The following is a 16,923-nucleotide window of genomic DNA, read 5'->3' on the forward strand; positions in this document are numbered from 1 at the left end:
TTTATTCTTTCTCTGGAGCATCTCCTGTAGAGTATAACTGTGTAATTTTATCATCTAACTGCTAGATGTTATCATGGTGCTCTGCCCTGTCTTAAAGCTGATGAGAGCACCGAGTTTTTGTTGTGTAGGGCATCCAGTGACTGACGGATGTGTAAATTCTTCAAATTCAAAGCTGAGATGGAATTGAAGGTTAATTTTTAAGGTAAGCACGAAAAGAATGAATTTTACTTCAATACAATGTTTTTAGTATCTTATTTACTTTCACTAATACAGGGTTTTTTTGCTTCCAGTCTATATATTCTAGGCAGAGTTTGACTTTTACTGGCAATAGCATTCAGAGCATAAATGTGGATGCAGAATGAAATGGTTAATGGCTCAAAAGGAAGCAAATTGTGTAAGTTATTCTCACAAAAAACCCCCAACAAAACCACCAAAATCAGTTCTTCAAAGTACTGGTTAGGAAAATGTTCTACAGGGTTAAGGCCCAACCTACCTTATGGATTGGGCCATACCTCAAAAATCATAGAATCTTTGGATAGTTTGGGTGTGAGACTTATGTGATTCAAGCAACTAAGGGCAACACTACCTACCTGATTTCTGCAGAGATTCCTGTCTGAGAAACATCTGTAACCATGTGAAGAAAGAAGATGTGTTATTTTAGGCCCAGTCAGGTATTACTAAGGAGTTGTCGTCATTCAGAAGTGTATCATTTCCCATACAAATGGCTTCTCAGCAGTGTGGTTACTAGATATGCACATATTTATGCTTATTTCCAGGCACAAATCCAACTTTTTACTGCAGCACATATTTTTGTAAGCATGTGCATTGACAAAAAAAAAAAGGGCATTTATTATCTGAGTCTGTTTGATATTTGAATACTCCTTAGTCTTTCTGACGAGAAGTCCTTGGTTCTCCCTTTGTTCTCATTGATCTCTAGATTTCTTTAAGCAGAAGAAAACAGAACTGCTTGAACATCTAGAATAATAGGATGAATTGGTTTTATGGTCTCTAGAATCATTTTCAAATATAAGGCATTTCTTCATTCTGCTTGAAACCTTCTGTCACTCTTGTTCATCTGACAATGCGAGAAAAGATCTTTCGGGATGTGAAGATGAAACGATACAACTCAAAGACTCTTTTCTCCAACGCACAAAAATGGTTTAACTTTTGTGCAGTATTCAGCACAAATTGTATGTGTTGATATCTGAATATTTTATTTTGTTTCTAATTGTACTGATTTTTATTTATTTATTTATTTCCTTCTTAATGCTGCAAGTATTTCTATTTTGCTTTTTCAATTTTGGTTAGAGCTTTTGATAGCTCTTCTAGTTAAGTCTTTGTGCTGTAACGTAGGAAACTGGGCAATTCATCAGTCGACTAGGCTTTGCAGTTATGAAGACTTTTTAACAAAAAGGTTGTCCTCTCTTTTGATTATATTGTGAACCTGAAAATCTGAAATCTCTTTCTTCTCAGGAAGTGTCACTGCTGAAGATATCTGGTTTAAGTGCTAAATCTGTGTATAACTTCAAAGCTTACTAGAACAAACTACATTCAAGTTGGCCTTTTCCAGCACTTCCAGACTATTCTTTGTTGATTCTATGAGAAACTAACGAATTTTATTCCAGATTGTAGATGATACGAATACCCCATACAAGCACTGAAGAAGAGACAATTATTTATACAATAATAACCTGAGAATTTAAACTTTTCCTGCTTAGGTTACTAAATACATGTAGAGATATGAGTAATACTTTGGAGTTAGGAATGAATACTACAAAAAAAGGGTATTTATTTGCTTATAATTTGCTTATAATGCATTTTTGTAAGAGAAGTGGGTATGAAAATAATATGCATAGTAATATGGATAACAAAAAATCGAAGAAAAAGGACAACATTTATTATTTTTATAATAGTAGAAGGCAGGTCGTTCAATTCTTACAAGCAATTACCTCCGTCAAATGGTTTTCCACATTCTCCTTATTCCTGGAATGAATTATCTTTTTTTCTTGAAGGTCTAGGGGATCAACATAAATATAGGGAGAAATGGAGAGTTTAGTCAGTAAACTGCTCTGTGAGTTTCAGATTCAAGTCCATCTGAAGATTAGCAGAAGACAAAATATGTTAACAAAAGACAAAGATAATTCTTATTCAGGTATAATGTCTAAAATATTAATGTCTGAATATTTTTTACCAACAATAAAGATTCTTTTTGTTTTCGATTAATTATTTTCATTTTCTTGGTAAAAAAAAATTTCAATGGACAGTTCTGAAAAATTTGGAAATTGGTAGATAAATCTCCTCTCTGTCCCGGCACTTCTGCTGCCGTGGTTTTGCCACTTTAGGAAGGGTCCTTCTGCACAAATCTCCGCTCCAGAGCTCTTCGCCTTTGGTTGCTTCGCCAAAATGTCCGGCACGCTGGCTTTTAAACTTTCTGTAGAGGGCGTGATTAAAAAAAAACACAAAATGACTGGAACCAGTAAAATGTTTTCACTACCTTCCCTTTCACTGGCCCAGTCTTAAAAAGCACATCGTAATCTTTTGCGGTCCTTTTATCCTCTCTTCTGCACTTCAGCTAAACTTTTGCTACACAGATGTCAGAGTACTGTCTTTACCAAGAGCCCTGTAACTGAATATTATACATAGAACTTTGAGTGTGAGCATGGTTAACTGTGTTAACTAGTACACCATCAGATTCTGCATTTTCATGATCTCATGTACCTGAAACAGGTATTGAGTTCCTCATGACTACCCCAATTCCAACATACTTAATGGAAAAGCAGATAAGAGACTAAGCTGCTTTCAGACAGTATATAAGACAGTAGTTTTCCTTTGGGAGAATCATCTGGAACCAAATTTTGGGGGATTTGGTAGTGTCCAAAGCTTTCAAAGCATATCCATTTTAGCCCATTCAGATATATTTGCTACCTTCTGCATTTCTCTGGACAAAATTACTTGGTCCTTGATTCCCCTACTTACCTTGGTTTCTTTGGAACTGGAAAAATACCCAACGATTTCCTAATGAACCCTACTTTGAAGATCTTCTGTTAGCTATTGACTTTCTTCATCTAGGAAATGTGTCAGAGAAGCAAATCCTACCATGACAACAGAAACCTACTGACAGTGTACTTTCATTCAGGTATGCAGTTTTGCAACACTCCTGGCAGTCTGATGAATCATTTTGTCTTCTCATTGCTACTATTTTTTAGGAGTCCAAAATAATGAAATGCTATGAAGGAAAAACTTGTTTTTGTGAAAACAGGCTTTACCAACATTAAAACCAATATAAAGCAGATGAGATCTAGGCCAAACAAAATATCTTAAAATCTTTTTTCATATTTTTCATACAGTAAAATGGCAATATAAATGACTGTACAAATGGTGTTAGTAACGCTTGCAAATGTTTCAAGAAACATTAACTTCACATAACATTCAATATTTAAGCATATTTTAGAAATAAAATAAAAGACCAGGATGGCATATAATATTATTAACTCTCATTATTCATAATTTTTTTTTTCCTTTTTGATAATTTCATCTCTCCAGAGTTCTATGTCTTTTCAGACATGAATCCGAGAAAGTGGGTACCCAAAGTATTTCTTAGACAATATACTGCATCACATAATACGAGAAGTATAAAATAAACCAAATATGCAAGTGTTTATTATTTGATATTTATGCAGTGAAAATTTATTTAAACCAACTTTCTCAGAAGTTGCTCTTACTGCAATAAATTGGTAACGTTTCGGAGCCAAAATGGGTGATCCTTTCTTTTTTTTTGTTTGTTTCTAAATCTGTTTCCACACTTGTTCACGCATTTATCTTTGATGTAACTGTGGACCTCTATTTCAAGCTTAGTTTAGTTAAAATCTTAAATGCATTGGATAACTGATTGGCTTGCAGGACTTAAGTCTAGCATGAAAATTGTCATGACCTGACCTTGCAATGTTCTGTCTCTGCCCTGTCACAGCAATTTGAATGAGACCCATATTTTAAAAGCCATTTATACTGTTCCAAAATGCCAAGCCCAGTCAGCTTGGCTATGTCCTTTACAATTATGAGTTGAATTGCTTCATTCTGCTGAGGAATGGCTTTTATGCTATGCTATAACCTGATAAAGATTTTGCTGTATTTCCTTGCCTTTCAGAGCAAGGGTGAGAAAAACACATATCATATCAATTATAACTTTATTCTCCTATTCCTCCTCCTCCCAATCTTATAATTTATGGTTTGATTTTCACACTGGTGGTGTCTGGTTTGGTAGAAAAATTAAATGTTCCAGATTCTGAATCTCCCTTTCTTGTGCACAGTGCTAACAAGGAGCTACCATGTCTTCCAGAAAGGTTTTAGACCAGTATGAGTAGCAAGCTAGGAAGCAAGACACCCATTTCCTTTGCTTTTGGAAGAGTTGAGAGAAGATACTGAAGGCAAGTTCTAATTATGGTTCCTTCCTGTCAAGAAATTCTGTGTTATCCTTAAGAAGGGTGCAGAAAATTATACCGCTTATAGAAATTATTTTTCTATTAATATAACCCCTTCACAGTGTCCTTCTTTCTGATAGACACATTTGGATGGTCTCTGTGAAAAGAGTCTGGAGCTGCCCCGTGCTGGACACAGTCGATTCCATCTGGTTCCAACAGACCCACTGCAGGGCAAGCCTGAGCCCCTCAGACAAGTTAGTGGCGCCTCTGGAAAAACAGAAAAACAGATTTAAGAAAGGGCAGAAAACACTACGCAGACAGAGGAAGAGGGAACAAAAATAGTGATAAACAACACAAGGAACACTAAAGTCAGAGAAGGAGGAGGCACTCCATGGGAGGGCAGGTATTCCCTGTGGTGTGTGGGGGACCTGCACGGGAGCAGGCTTATCTGGATACTTATTCCAGCTGTATTTTACGAGAAAATACCAACATGAGTCAACCCAAAGTATTTTAGTACCCACATATGCTGAATGAACAGGATTGAAAAGCATGAGAGAGAACAGAAATTTTGTGCAATCTGAAAGGAGCATGTTGTTAAAAGTGAGCAGTGAAAAGTCTGACAATTCTCAGTGCTCACAGCAACAAAAACAATGAAGTGAAATGGTAGTTCTTGTTCCATACAATCATTATCAGCTCTATGTGGGTGCTGTGTGAAGCTCCAGGAAGCAGTATCCCTTCTGAAAACTCTAGACATGCTGATGCAGTGTCCACACAAGAAGTCCTTTTTGTACTGGGAGCATTAGTTAATCAGCAGGACATATCTCACGTACAGAGAGAACAAAGAAGAAATTCAGCTATCATTGTTTCTGAAGAAAAGTTGTTCTTCAACATGCCTTCACTATTGGTTTGTAATAATTATGTCTTCCTGTTACTCACCTTCTAGGTATCCACATAATGCATCCTCTGACCTGTGTTTGAGCTAACTTCTGGAAATAAGGCTGATTAGTTGTACCACTTCTAAGTTAGTATAAGCCAAACTTTGACCTCTACTAAAATAATGCATACATTTCAGTATTTTCTGTTTTCCACTCAGTCACGATGCAGCACTTTGTTTATTTCTCTCCAGGTCATATTAGAATGAAATATTCTGTCATCAGAAGCCATGAAGTACATCATAAAATGCCACATGTTGACCCTAGGATGCAGCTCCAGGATTTCAGCAGAGCTGTCCTTGCTCAGACCAGAGTTGGAATTTGGTGCCTTGAAATAGTAAGAAAAAAAGTGTGATAAACAAGTAAATCAAATTGGAAAACAATAACTTAAAGATAAAATTCAAGTGTGAAGGTAAAATAAATGACACAGTTCCAGTAAGCCTCTCTGTAATTCGTCTGAACCAAGGTGTAAATTTCTTGAAAAATTAAAGAAATATAACTAAGAGGAACCCAGAAGACACTAAATTTTGTTTTCTTCAGTAAAACTGAATGCAACTCAGGGGTCTATATGTAAGCATAGATGCGTAAGTAAAGTTTAAGACTTTGTATCAAAATAAGGTGGGAGATATTTGAAAGTACAAGGCAATTACTAAGTTGCAGGCTAAGACTACAGTCATGGATGTAAAAATGAAAATGAGTCACTGGTACAGAAAAAAATCTAGATGATGCAATTTATTAAAATAGTTGATTACCCACATTATTAGCTAAAAACTTGGAAACTATTAAAATAACTTATTAGTGCTTCCAAAACATTTGAGACAAAATACTGAAGCTGCCAAGATTTTTGTAGAATTTGCTGCTGCAAAGATGTGATCCTTGTGGATATTGATGACAGAAGCCCTATTTGCAATGGTTCTGACTTTCATGTGTGCCAACACAAATTTAGATCAGTTAACATACATTAAATTAAGGTAGATAATAAACCATGTATAGAAGTGGATCTTGATGACAGAGTGTGTTTGCTGGCTTACAAACCAATGCTCAAAGGTGTATTGTATCTGTAGTTCTCCAGAAAGAACAGCCAGCTAACTGTTTAGGCTATTAAGTTGCACATATAAAGTGCAAATGCTTTAGTAGGAGTCGCCCACTAACACATGAGGGTTTTACATAGATGGCACAAGTTTGCAGGCTGTAGAGAAGAGACTATTTTTGAGAATGTTGGCATGGGCTTTCTGGTGAACAGTAAGGAATGGGAGAGGATCTGAAATGTAGTAGTCACAATTTGTTTCATCACAGGACCACTTCCTGGTGCAACATAATCCGATATAATGTGATATGACTCCACTGCTGTCAATTAAGAAATTGGTGCAAAGGTTCCACAAGAACATGGGGAAATACTGCTGTTAATAAGCGAAATTAAACCTGATAGTGAGAATGGCTTCTGTGCTTCTAACAGTATGATTTGTCCATCCAGGTCTGAGTACAGACCTTATAGAAGTATATATGACTGAATTTCTACAAAGAATTGTTACCAGCAGTGTTTTACGAATCAGGATACTGTCAAAGATCACATTTTATACTCTTACCTTATAAAAATGGACGTTCTGGACAAGTTAATGAGTGAATGATTAAAGACATTAATAAAGTAACAAAGCGTAGTCATATTTTTAACAGTACTTTTCTTGACCTCTGCATTACATGAGCCTGGCAACAAACTTAGATGTAGGAAAAAAGTTTTATTTAACAGAAAAAGTGACTTTATTACCAGAAATGTTAACATTTTAAAGGGATAACATCCCTCTCATTTTACAATCACCATCAAATATTTGTCTTGATGCTTATATAGATTGTTCTGTTAATGCAAAAGTTTACATTAGGAAAAATACCATTAGAACAGAGTTATAAAAAGTGTGTTATCTCATTAAGTGCATTATAAAAGTGACAAAATGTCAGCACTATACTGCAGTTTTTTATTGTATTGTACAATTCATTGTCTAATTTGTTAAATTATGAGAGATATATGAGCAATGATCACAAATATCAAACTGGATAAAAGTAGGAAGTTCATCTTACGGCACCCAAAACTAGCAAGTTAAAAAAAATATGCACTTTAAGTGTCCAGGTTTCCACGGATTTACATTATGTTTTCCTGGATGTTCCTTATACTAGGTACTGTAGATTTCAATATTTGTTCTCGGGAAAACTGTATTATTTTTATAGTGATTTATATCTGCCCACAAGTGATGAGTGTTTGCATCTTTATGTCTGGCTTTAAATATGGAGAGACACAACAAAAAAAGCTATTTGATTAACTGATGGACCAATCCTAAGGTGTTTTTTTTGTTTCTTATAGTAAGGTAAACCATGATTTTCAGGAGAAAAACAGGTTATTTTTGATCACTGTTGGAGTTTGTGACAGATCAAGAATCTCCATTTTGCACTGCAGATGCATTATACAGCTGTTGTCTGTGAGATCACCCAATAGTAAGTGTTTCCCGGCAAGACTAAGCAGCCACAACATAACTTTTATAAATATAAACAACATTGCATTTTTCCTATTAATTAAAGATCGTAACAAGATTATTTTTTTCTGTTCTTGCCCTACACAGGTAGGATCATTCTCTCTCAAAATCTCTGAAAGTAAAAAAATAATTAACAGAAAAAAACACTGAATTTTTATGTCTTCTGACACTCATGACAATACTTGCTTGACTCACCCAGTACTTGCTTGACTCTTCTGAGTTATTCATAGCTGCTTCTTAATAAATTTGTTATACCTGAGGAGAGATTAAAAATTCTATATTCTTCAAGTGAATAGAACTGTAGACATTCACTAAGTGTCATTCAGTATGTATATGTGAGAAAGGTAATCCATTTGTTTATAATACAGCTTACAAGCATCACTTTGTTCCTTAAAATAACACTGTATATAAACTCTTCCCTAAACACTGACTGAAATTAAGCACAGTCCATGATTCTGGCTTACAATATCTTCACCTTTATCTAATTGTTCCTCTTCCCCACAGAATCACAGAATCACAGAATAGTAGGGGTTGGAAGGGACCTCTGTGGGTCATCTAGTCCAACCCCCCCGCCGAAGCAGGGTCACCTACAGCAGGCTGCACAGGACCTTGTCCAGGCGGGTCTTGAATATCTCCAGAGAAGGAGACTCCACAACCTCCCTGGGCAGCCTGTTCCAGTGCTCCGTCACCCTCAGAGAGAAGAAGTTCCTCCTCATGTTCAGACGGAACTTCCTGTGCCTCAGTTTGTGCCCATTACCCCTTGTCCTGTCACTGGGCACCACTGAAAAGAGCTTGGCCCCATCCTCCTGACACCCACCCTTCAGATATTTGTAGGCATTTATAAGGTCCCCTCGCAGCCTTCTCTTCTTCAGGCTGAACAAGCCCAGTTCCCTCAACCTCTCCTCGTAGTGGAGATGTTCCAGTCCCCTCACCATCCTTGTAGCCCTCCGCTGGACTCTCTCCAGTAGCTCTTCATCCTTCTTGAACTGGGGAGCCCAGAACTGGACACAGTACTCCAGATGAGGCCTCACCAGGGTAGTGTAGAGGGGAAGGAGAACCTCCCTTGTCCTGCTGGCCACACTCTTCTTGATGCACCCCAGGATCCCATTGGCCTTCTTGGCAGCCAGGGCACACTGCTGGCTCATAGTTAACCTGTCGTCCACCAGGACACCCAGGTCCCTCTCCGCAGAGCTGCTCTCCAGCAGGTCCACCCCAAGCCTGTACTGGTGCATGAGGTTGTTCCTCCCCAGGTGCAGGACCCTGCACTTGCCCTTGTTGAACCTCATCAGGTTCCTCTCTGCCCAGCTCTCCAGCCTATCCAGGTCACGCTGAATGGCAGCACAGCCTTCTGGTGTATCTACCACACCTCCCAGTTTGGTGTCGTCAGCAAACTTGCTGAGGGTACATTCTAACTCTTCATCCAGGTCGTTGATGAAGAAGTTAAACAAGACTGGGCCCAGTACTGACCCCTGAGGGACACCACTTGTCACCAGCCTCCAACTAGACTCAGCGCCGCTGATGACAACCCTCTGAGTTCTGCCATTCAGCCAGTTCTCTATCCACTTCACCGACCACTCATCCAGCCCACACTTCCTCAGCTTCCCCAGGAGGATATCATGGGAGACTGTGTCGAAAGCCTTGCTGAAGTCAAGGTAGATAACATCCACAGCTCTCCCTTCGTCTACCCAGCCAGTCATGTCATCGTAGAAAGCTATCAGATTGGTCAGGCATGATTTCCCCTTGGTGAATCCATGCTGACTACTCCTGATAACCTTCTTTTCTTCCACTTGCTTGATGATGGCCTCCAGGATAAGCTGCTCCATCACCTTTCCCGGGATGGAGGTGAGGCTGACCGGCCTGTAGTTCCCTGGGTCCTCCTTCTTGCCCTTTTTGAAGATTGGAGTGACATTGGCCTTTCTCCAGTCCTCGGGCACCTCTCCAGTCCTCCAGGACCTCTCAAAGATGATGGAGAGTGGCTCAGCAATGACATCCGCCAGCTCCCACGTGCTTGTCCCTTGTCAGCCTTTTCTGTGCTGTGTCCCTTTAGACTCAAAGTTCTCTGGGGCAGACACATACTACTGTTGGTAAACATCCATAAGCTATGTCTACCTATGGTCCAAGGTAAACACAGCAAAAGTCCTGTAACATTAGCTCCTTCGAAACTGCATATAATGTCTCCAACAGAAGTGGAAAAGTTCCCATAATATATTTGATATGAATAGTCTTTTGCTATAGGTACAAGCAACAACTCAAGCTGACAAAAAATTCAACAACAGGAAAAATATTTTGTGATTATGTTCCTGTGTAAAAACAGAAGGGAAAGTATATATATATAAGGAAGAAGAATCTATACAGTCGTCTCACAGAGAAGAGGTTTATAGAAAACCCTCTTCAGAGTCTGTATGCACTTCCGTATAGTCTATCGGTGGGACTGCTGACTTGCTGGCCCCGACATCTGGTGTCCTCACTGAAGACAGACAACTACCACTTCTCAAAGGAATCGCTCAGCACCTGCAGCACTGGGCTCGCTGCCCTTGCAGCACAGCCCTGCTGGTGCTGCTCCCTGGCAGGCAGCAGGGACGAAGGCTGGGGACCCTCTCCAAGGGTGCCTGGCGGCGTGGTCCCAGGTGGAGATGGTCAAGGCAGTTATGGTCTGTAGTTGTGTTCAGGTACCTGATACCTGATCAGCCAGGCTGTATTTCTTCTGCCCCACACGAGAGGATAAGCTTACCAGTGGAAAAATAGCAGACACTTTTTTTCCAAAAGGTGAAATATTACCTCGGCAGCAGTCAGTTGCTTCAATATGGTGGCAGCCGTCCTGGGTGAACCTTACTATAAGCATTTCACTGAAGATACCCTTGCTCCCAATCCTGGCCTGGCTTAAGGGTACAGACCTGGATACACTTACCTGCTGTTCTTGAGCTGGACATTTACAGGGAATGGAAAAATTATTTTAATAACTTAGAATAATTAGAAAAAAAAATTAAACCCCATCAATTTGGGTTCTAAACCACAGTTCTTGCTATCAGTGCAAACCTTGATATAGACACATATATACGCAAATTCCTTATGACTGCAGTTGGCTTTGAATGTGACCTGTATCCTACAGCAATATTTCACAATGTATGAACTACAGCAAGTTGAAAATAAACAAAATATTTAAACAGAAAATACTTGCTATGAACTGTGATAATCAAAAGGCTCCTCTGACTTGCTATGCAATGCATTGTCCTATCTCTAAACAAAATTGAAATTTAACTGAAGCATTGGCTGCATTAAACATGGATGATTTAATTTTTCCCTCTTTGTTTTAAAGCAGGAACCCATATTCTAAGATTGCTTTTATACAGTATTAAGACTTCACATAGAATAGATTAAAAACAGGAAATAAGTAAGTTTCCAGTAATGCTCTTATCTCAGTTACATTAAAAAAAAATAGGATTTTCTTGTTCTTTGTCAAAAAATGTGTCTCTTTAAATGTTATTGTTCAGGCTATATGCATATATGTTCCTGTCTAGCAATTATTTTCGTATCACACTTATAATTATATTGGAAAATATGAAAGTTATATGCAAGACCAGAGAATTTCTTTCGCTTGAAATGTCTGCATTTCACAGCAGCTTGTAATTTTTAGAGATACAAGCTTAACACAGAATTAGTGTTATTTCAACTCCATCTCCCGTCCCCTTGAATTTACTCTTTCAGGACACGTATTTCTGAAATGTTGTATACCTTCAAATCCTAGAAAAGTTAATGCCAGCCTTTGCAGGTCATTTTAACTTCTCTCTGAATTAGAGCATGTGTCTAAGTGAAACCTTAAACAAAATAACAATCTGCAGTAATAGTATATGTTTGATTAAATTTACTCTAGTCTCCTTTGTGTCCTTGCTGTTCTGCAGAAGGGCCAGTAATCTATATGAGAAAGTGAACATTTCAGTACTGAAGGGCAATATGAGGTTGGCTTTCCCACCATTTCATGGTGGAATACATATGTTACAGTTTCGGCTGCCAGAAACTGTAGTCTCTTCAAAACAAGCAAGTGGTTGATCTTGTGGTTGCTTTCAAGGATCTATAGTTTCCTTTGCTGATTAAGAAATTTCTCTAAAAATGGCCAGTACGGCAGGCTATAAAGCCTAGTCCAGTGAGTTGCCAAGGGTCTTCAGTTGCTGCTGAATTCATTATCACTTAGGAGTGTTGAACAAGTCCCTGGCTGCACTTGCAGCCATGAATCTCTTGGGAAACACCTTCCTGAATGGCCAACAACTCTCCTTAATTTACCAGAACCACTTGGACATGCTGGTAATTTTATTTAACATACAATGGTAGAGCAAGGAAAGTTACTGACTTTTGTGGGTTGCTCCAGATTTCTCATTTGTATGTTATCCAGCTTGTGTTCATTTATCTTGTTTAAGCACCACATTTCGAAGAGCAAACTTCTTAGTTCTGGAGCCTTTATTCTTTACTATGTAATTCTCTCTTTATTTCTTTCTTCCTTTCCTGGCATCTTCCCTTGTCATTTTACATTGTCTGTTTAATTTAAATTTTATTTCTATCTTTTTCCTTCCTTGTTCCATATCTTTAGTCTTCAGTAAAGGAAGTTTTGTGTTCCGTCTCCAGTTTCTCATTTTTCTATTTCACCAGTCTCTTTCCTACTCCCCTCCATTTTTTTGTTCTTTCTTCTGATTTATATGCTTATCACATCCTCTTTGCTGCTGACGTTTCCACAGACTGTCCTCCATTTGCTCATCTAGCCATGTTTTCATGCTGCTAATCTCTTCCTGCCACTCTAAACCTAAAGACTCTTACTTTCCTTCTATCTCCTTTTTTTGCACACACTCTGAGATTCAGTTCAGTAGCTCCTTATGTGCAAGATAAGCTACAAAATTGTTATTAAAAGTATAAAAAGAAAAAACCTACCCAAATCCCAAAGAACTCATCCTCTGACAGGTTTTGCACCATGTCAGGTTCATATCCTGTGCATTGTTACCATCAGCATCTTTTTCTGACCTGTAAGGACAACATCAGATGGAAGCATTATAAATACTTCAATAAACACTGAAAAAAAGGACTAATTAGAGGCAAATGAGAAATGTGAGCCATCTTTATTAACTAACTGGACAGTTTCAGGGGGCAAGCAAACTGATTAGATAAGGGAAATATGGCACATCTGATCTGCCTGGAACTCAGCAAAGTGATAGAAAAAGTATCACTTTAGGGAATGACTAGCAAAGGTGGAGAGGACAAATAGAACAGAAAAGCAGGAAAAATTAGCTGAAGGGGGAACTGGCATAATGGATTGCCTTGTTGATGGTAACAAATAGGATTAGGATATTATGCTAGTTATACTAATAATTATTCTTTGTATGAGTCATCTTTTGAATATTGTATTAGACTATCAGAATATCAAAAAGCATGCGGAAGTTTGTTGCAGTTATCAAAAAACCCAAATGCAGTTTTTGGGGTACTCCAAACCTTCCAAGAAATATTTTCCAAGTATTTCTACTATAAGTAGGAAAGAATGAATATGCAAGGAGGTAAAGACACCTTACCATGTGTCCATGTTACCATGCTGGGCTGAAATTTGATCAGCCAAGTTGAAGAAAGATTAATTAAAGGACAGAAGCAATTCGGGTTGGCTGATGCAACACAGACCAGCTCTCTTGCTAGAACACACTGAAAGGGCTTGGTCTGCTCAATCTTCAGCAAAAGCTGAAATAAAACATGATCACTTTTTTTCCCATAAGAATTTCAAGGGTCATACATCTGGGCAAGATGAGGACGAGATAGAAATTCAAGAGCCAAGTTTTCATGAAAACAAATGACACATACTAATCAAGAATAAATACATGGTAGAAGTATTAGAATGTTTTAATTTCCACTATGAAAAGAAGTAGAAAGACTTAGAAATGATTGTTTTTAATGTGAAATTTCTTACATTTCTGCACAGGTTTTTGTTACAGGATATGGAACAATATTTCTGACCTGAGAGGTCCTGTCCAGTTCAATATTCTCATGGGTATTATGATAATACCATAAAATACTATACTGATTCTTTTCCTCAAAGCTGTAAATTCATTTTTCTTACTCCAGATTAGAGCCATGATAGATGAGTTCTGATTGTTCATCCAATTTGTATTGCATCACCAGTTTTACAGAGGTAAAAACTGAAGTGTGAACTTAACTCTGAACATAGCCTTATGTTCAAAGTGCATTATACCTTAAATACAACATCCACTGTGCATTAGGAACAACGTAGAATATTACCACTAGCCTGTATAAGCAGCATATTTTGACATTTACTCAAACCTTGCCTTCTACAGAAAACTGTCAAGGGAGAAAAGTAACATGAAAACAACTTAGTCTCAGAGGCTAGGAGTTTTGGTTGATCTTTTTCTGTCTCTACATAGACATCAAATCCAATACATACCCTCAGGAAATCCAGTGATGGAAGCATTACATACCTCTAAAATCCATTGCTCAGCTATCTTTTATTATATAAACAAAATGCTGATTGAATGCAATATAACTGTATATTAAAATATTAAAAGATAAACAATGGTTTATTCTTAAACACTAAAATACCCTTAATTCTTCTGTATAAATTCCTACATTCCTACATTCTGAGAACTTTGTAAAATCATGAAAGATCCTCAAAGTGCAAAAGAAAGATGAAGATGTGTAATTTTCTCACAGCAATTACAATATTATTTTGAGAACCTGTAAATCCAAAATAGAAGCTCCTGCTTAGCTGCACGATGTAGGAGAGTTCTCAGGTCTGAGACGTGATGCTGGATAGAATGAATCCCTCTGGGAGTGAAAACAAATACTCATAATCAGGGAAGAATTTTTCAGAGAAAAGACTCTGACAAATTTTTAAATCAGTCATACTTTCACAGAACCACAGAATCACAGAATGGCAGGGGTTGGAAGGAGCCTTTGGGGATCATCTAGTCCAATCCCCTGCCAAAGCAGGTTCACCTGGAGCAAGCTGCGCAGGACCAGATCCAGGCGGGTTTTGAATATCTCCAGAGAAGCAGACTCCACGGCCCCTCTAGGCAGCCTTTATTGGATCTGAGTTCAAAATGTTTCTGTTTCTAGCTTCAAAAGGAGATGTTGCTAAACACAGTGATTTCTTACAACACTACAAATAGTACGATACTATAGCAATACTTTCTCTCTGCAAAGGAAGGGGAACAGCAAAGGAAGAGGAACAGCTTTCTCCTATATGTGCCATTCAAGGGGGTATTTTCTTGCACTGGATCACATCTTACCCAGCTGTGGATGCTATGTGTGGACCCATTTGGACCATTTGCCTTGCTACCCTGCTATAGAGATAACACTATTGACATTACACAAGTTGAAATGTGCTTGTCATTTTTGTTTGAAATTTGATGTCAGGGAGTCAGAAAGGATCTACAATACTCCCTTGGAAATACAAATTATGTCAATATGATGGGAGGGTAGGGTAAGATATGGAATAAAGAAGGACAGGAAGAGAGTTAAATTGCTTTTTGCCCCCCTATTGTACTCACACCAGAACAATAATTTCTTTGACCAAGGCTCTGTCTAAAACTGCTTACAAAAGGAAGATCTCTGCTAAGCTGTCTTTACATACATCTCACATTAACCTCATCTCATTGACATTCTGAGAAAGTATCTTCTTGTCCTGTCTCAATCTACAGTAATGATTCCAGATGGTTCATAATTCTCCTTGGCTTTTTTTTAGCAGGAAAAATGAAAGGATGAGGACTCACAGCTATAGGATTTTCTACAGACACCCATGCACAGGGAGAAAGAGAGCATGTTTACACAAGACATGCCAGTACCATTTTAAAATACCTCTTTTTATCAGATGAGCTTCCTCAGAAACAAGAAGCTTTGTAAACACATTAGTTTGATGTGGAGCCCAGGCTAACGGGGACCCACTTCTATTGCCTAGATCCCTTTCTGTAACTAACTCTCTGGTTATACTACGATGATAGCCACAGTTCTCTGCATAATTGTTTCTGTAGCTGAATACACTAGGGATTTTGAAGGTCTCAGTAATTTTCCCGATGAGGCCAGGTGAGTGCTAAGGAAAAATCAGATTAACTTCTTTATTTATGTTTCATGAAATCTTTCTAAAGATTTCAATGGCAGAAAAGTCCAATGTGATGTGAGTTGTATAAGCACTTCATAGAAGATTAGAACATAGACTATTTAGAGCATAGATTTGCATAAAGAAAAATTGTTATGATGGTTTTGTACACTGACATCTTTGAGATTCCTTTTTGGACATAGGATTTCCTTTTCCAGAACCATTCACGGTTTCTGGTCATTTTGTAAGCTTGTATGTGTGTGTCTTTTGCTCAGGTGACCTGATTTGCATCCTTCCTCTAAATTGCAGTCAAGCAGCATCACCTCAGAGAACAGGGAATGGCGTTTTATCACCTCTAGAGTTGTGTATCCTCAGTTCAAGGTTGAAGTGTGCCAGAGGGAAAAAGCATTTGACTGCTGCTTGCACTTTGTTTTCTTTGTGACTACATCAAAGGACTTCAGTCTCTAGAGATACAGTTACAGCAACTTTCACAGACACTAAATCTGTGCACACAGAGCTGATATACTGAAGAAAAAGCTACAAAGAGAACAAAGAAAACCTTGGGATTTTGGCTGATTTCTTGCCCCTGGTGGGGAGACCTCCCATTCTCCAACACTGGGAGAGAAAATCAGCTTCTGTATACCCTTTAGTTTTGTCAAACATCATTGGCATTTGGAAGGATAGGTGGCACAGTAGTTAGAAATTATTTGTCAGTAAGTGCATTTATAACTGAAGCTTAAACCATACAGGTCAATAGATGAGCTCTATCATGAAGTAGCAAATTAGAATTCACAGCCTGGAGCTGAAATGTTAATACTTCTCTTTGAAATTTCCTAGGACTTCCCCACTCTGCATAATGTCTTAAACTAATATCAAAGTTTTTTAAGTGAACACCATAACATTTTAGCAAGCTAAGAGCTTTTCTCCAACTGCCTAAAATATTAAATGAGGAAAACATTATTGAGAGATGTGAC

Source organism: Opisthocomus hoazin, chromosome 8, assembly GCF_030867145.1.
Source record: "Opisthocomus hoazin isolate bOpiHoa1 chromosome 8, bOpiHoa1.hap1, whole genome shotgun sequence".
Lineage (NCBI taxonomy): Eukaryota > Metazoa > Chordata > Aves > Opisthocomiformes > Opisthocomidae > Opisthocomus > Opisthocomus hoazin.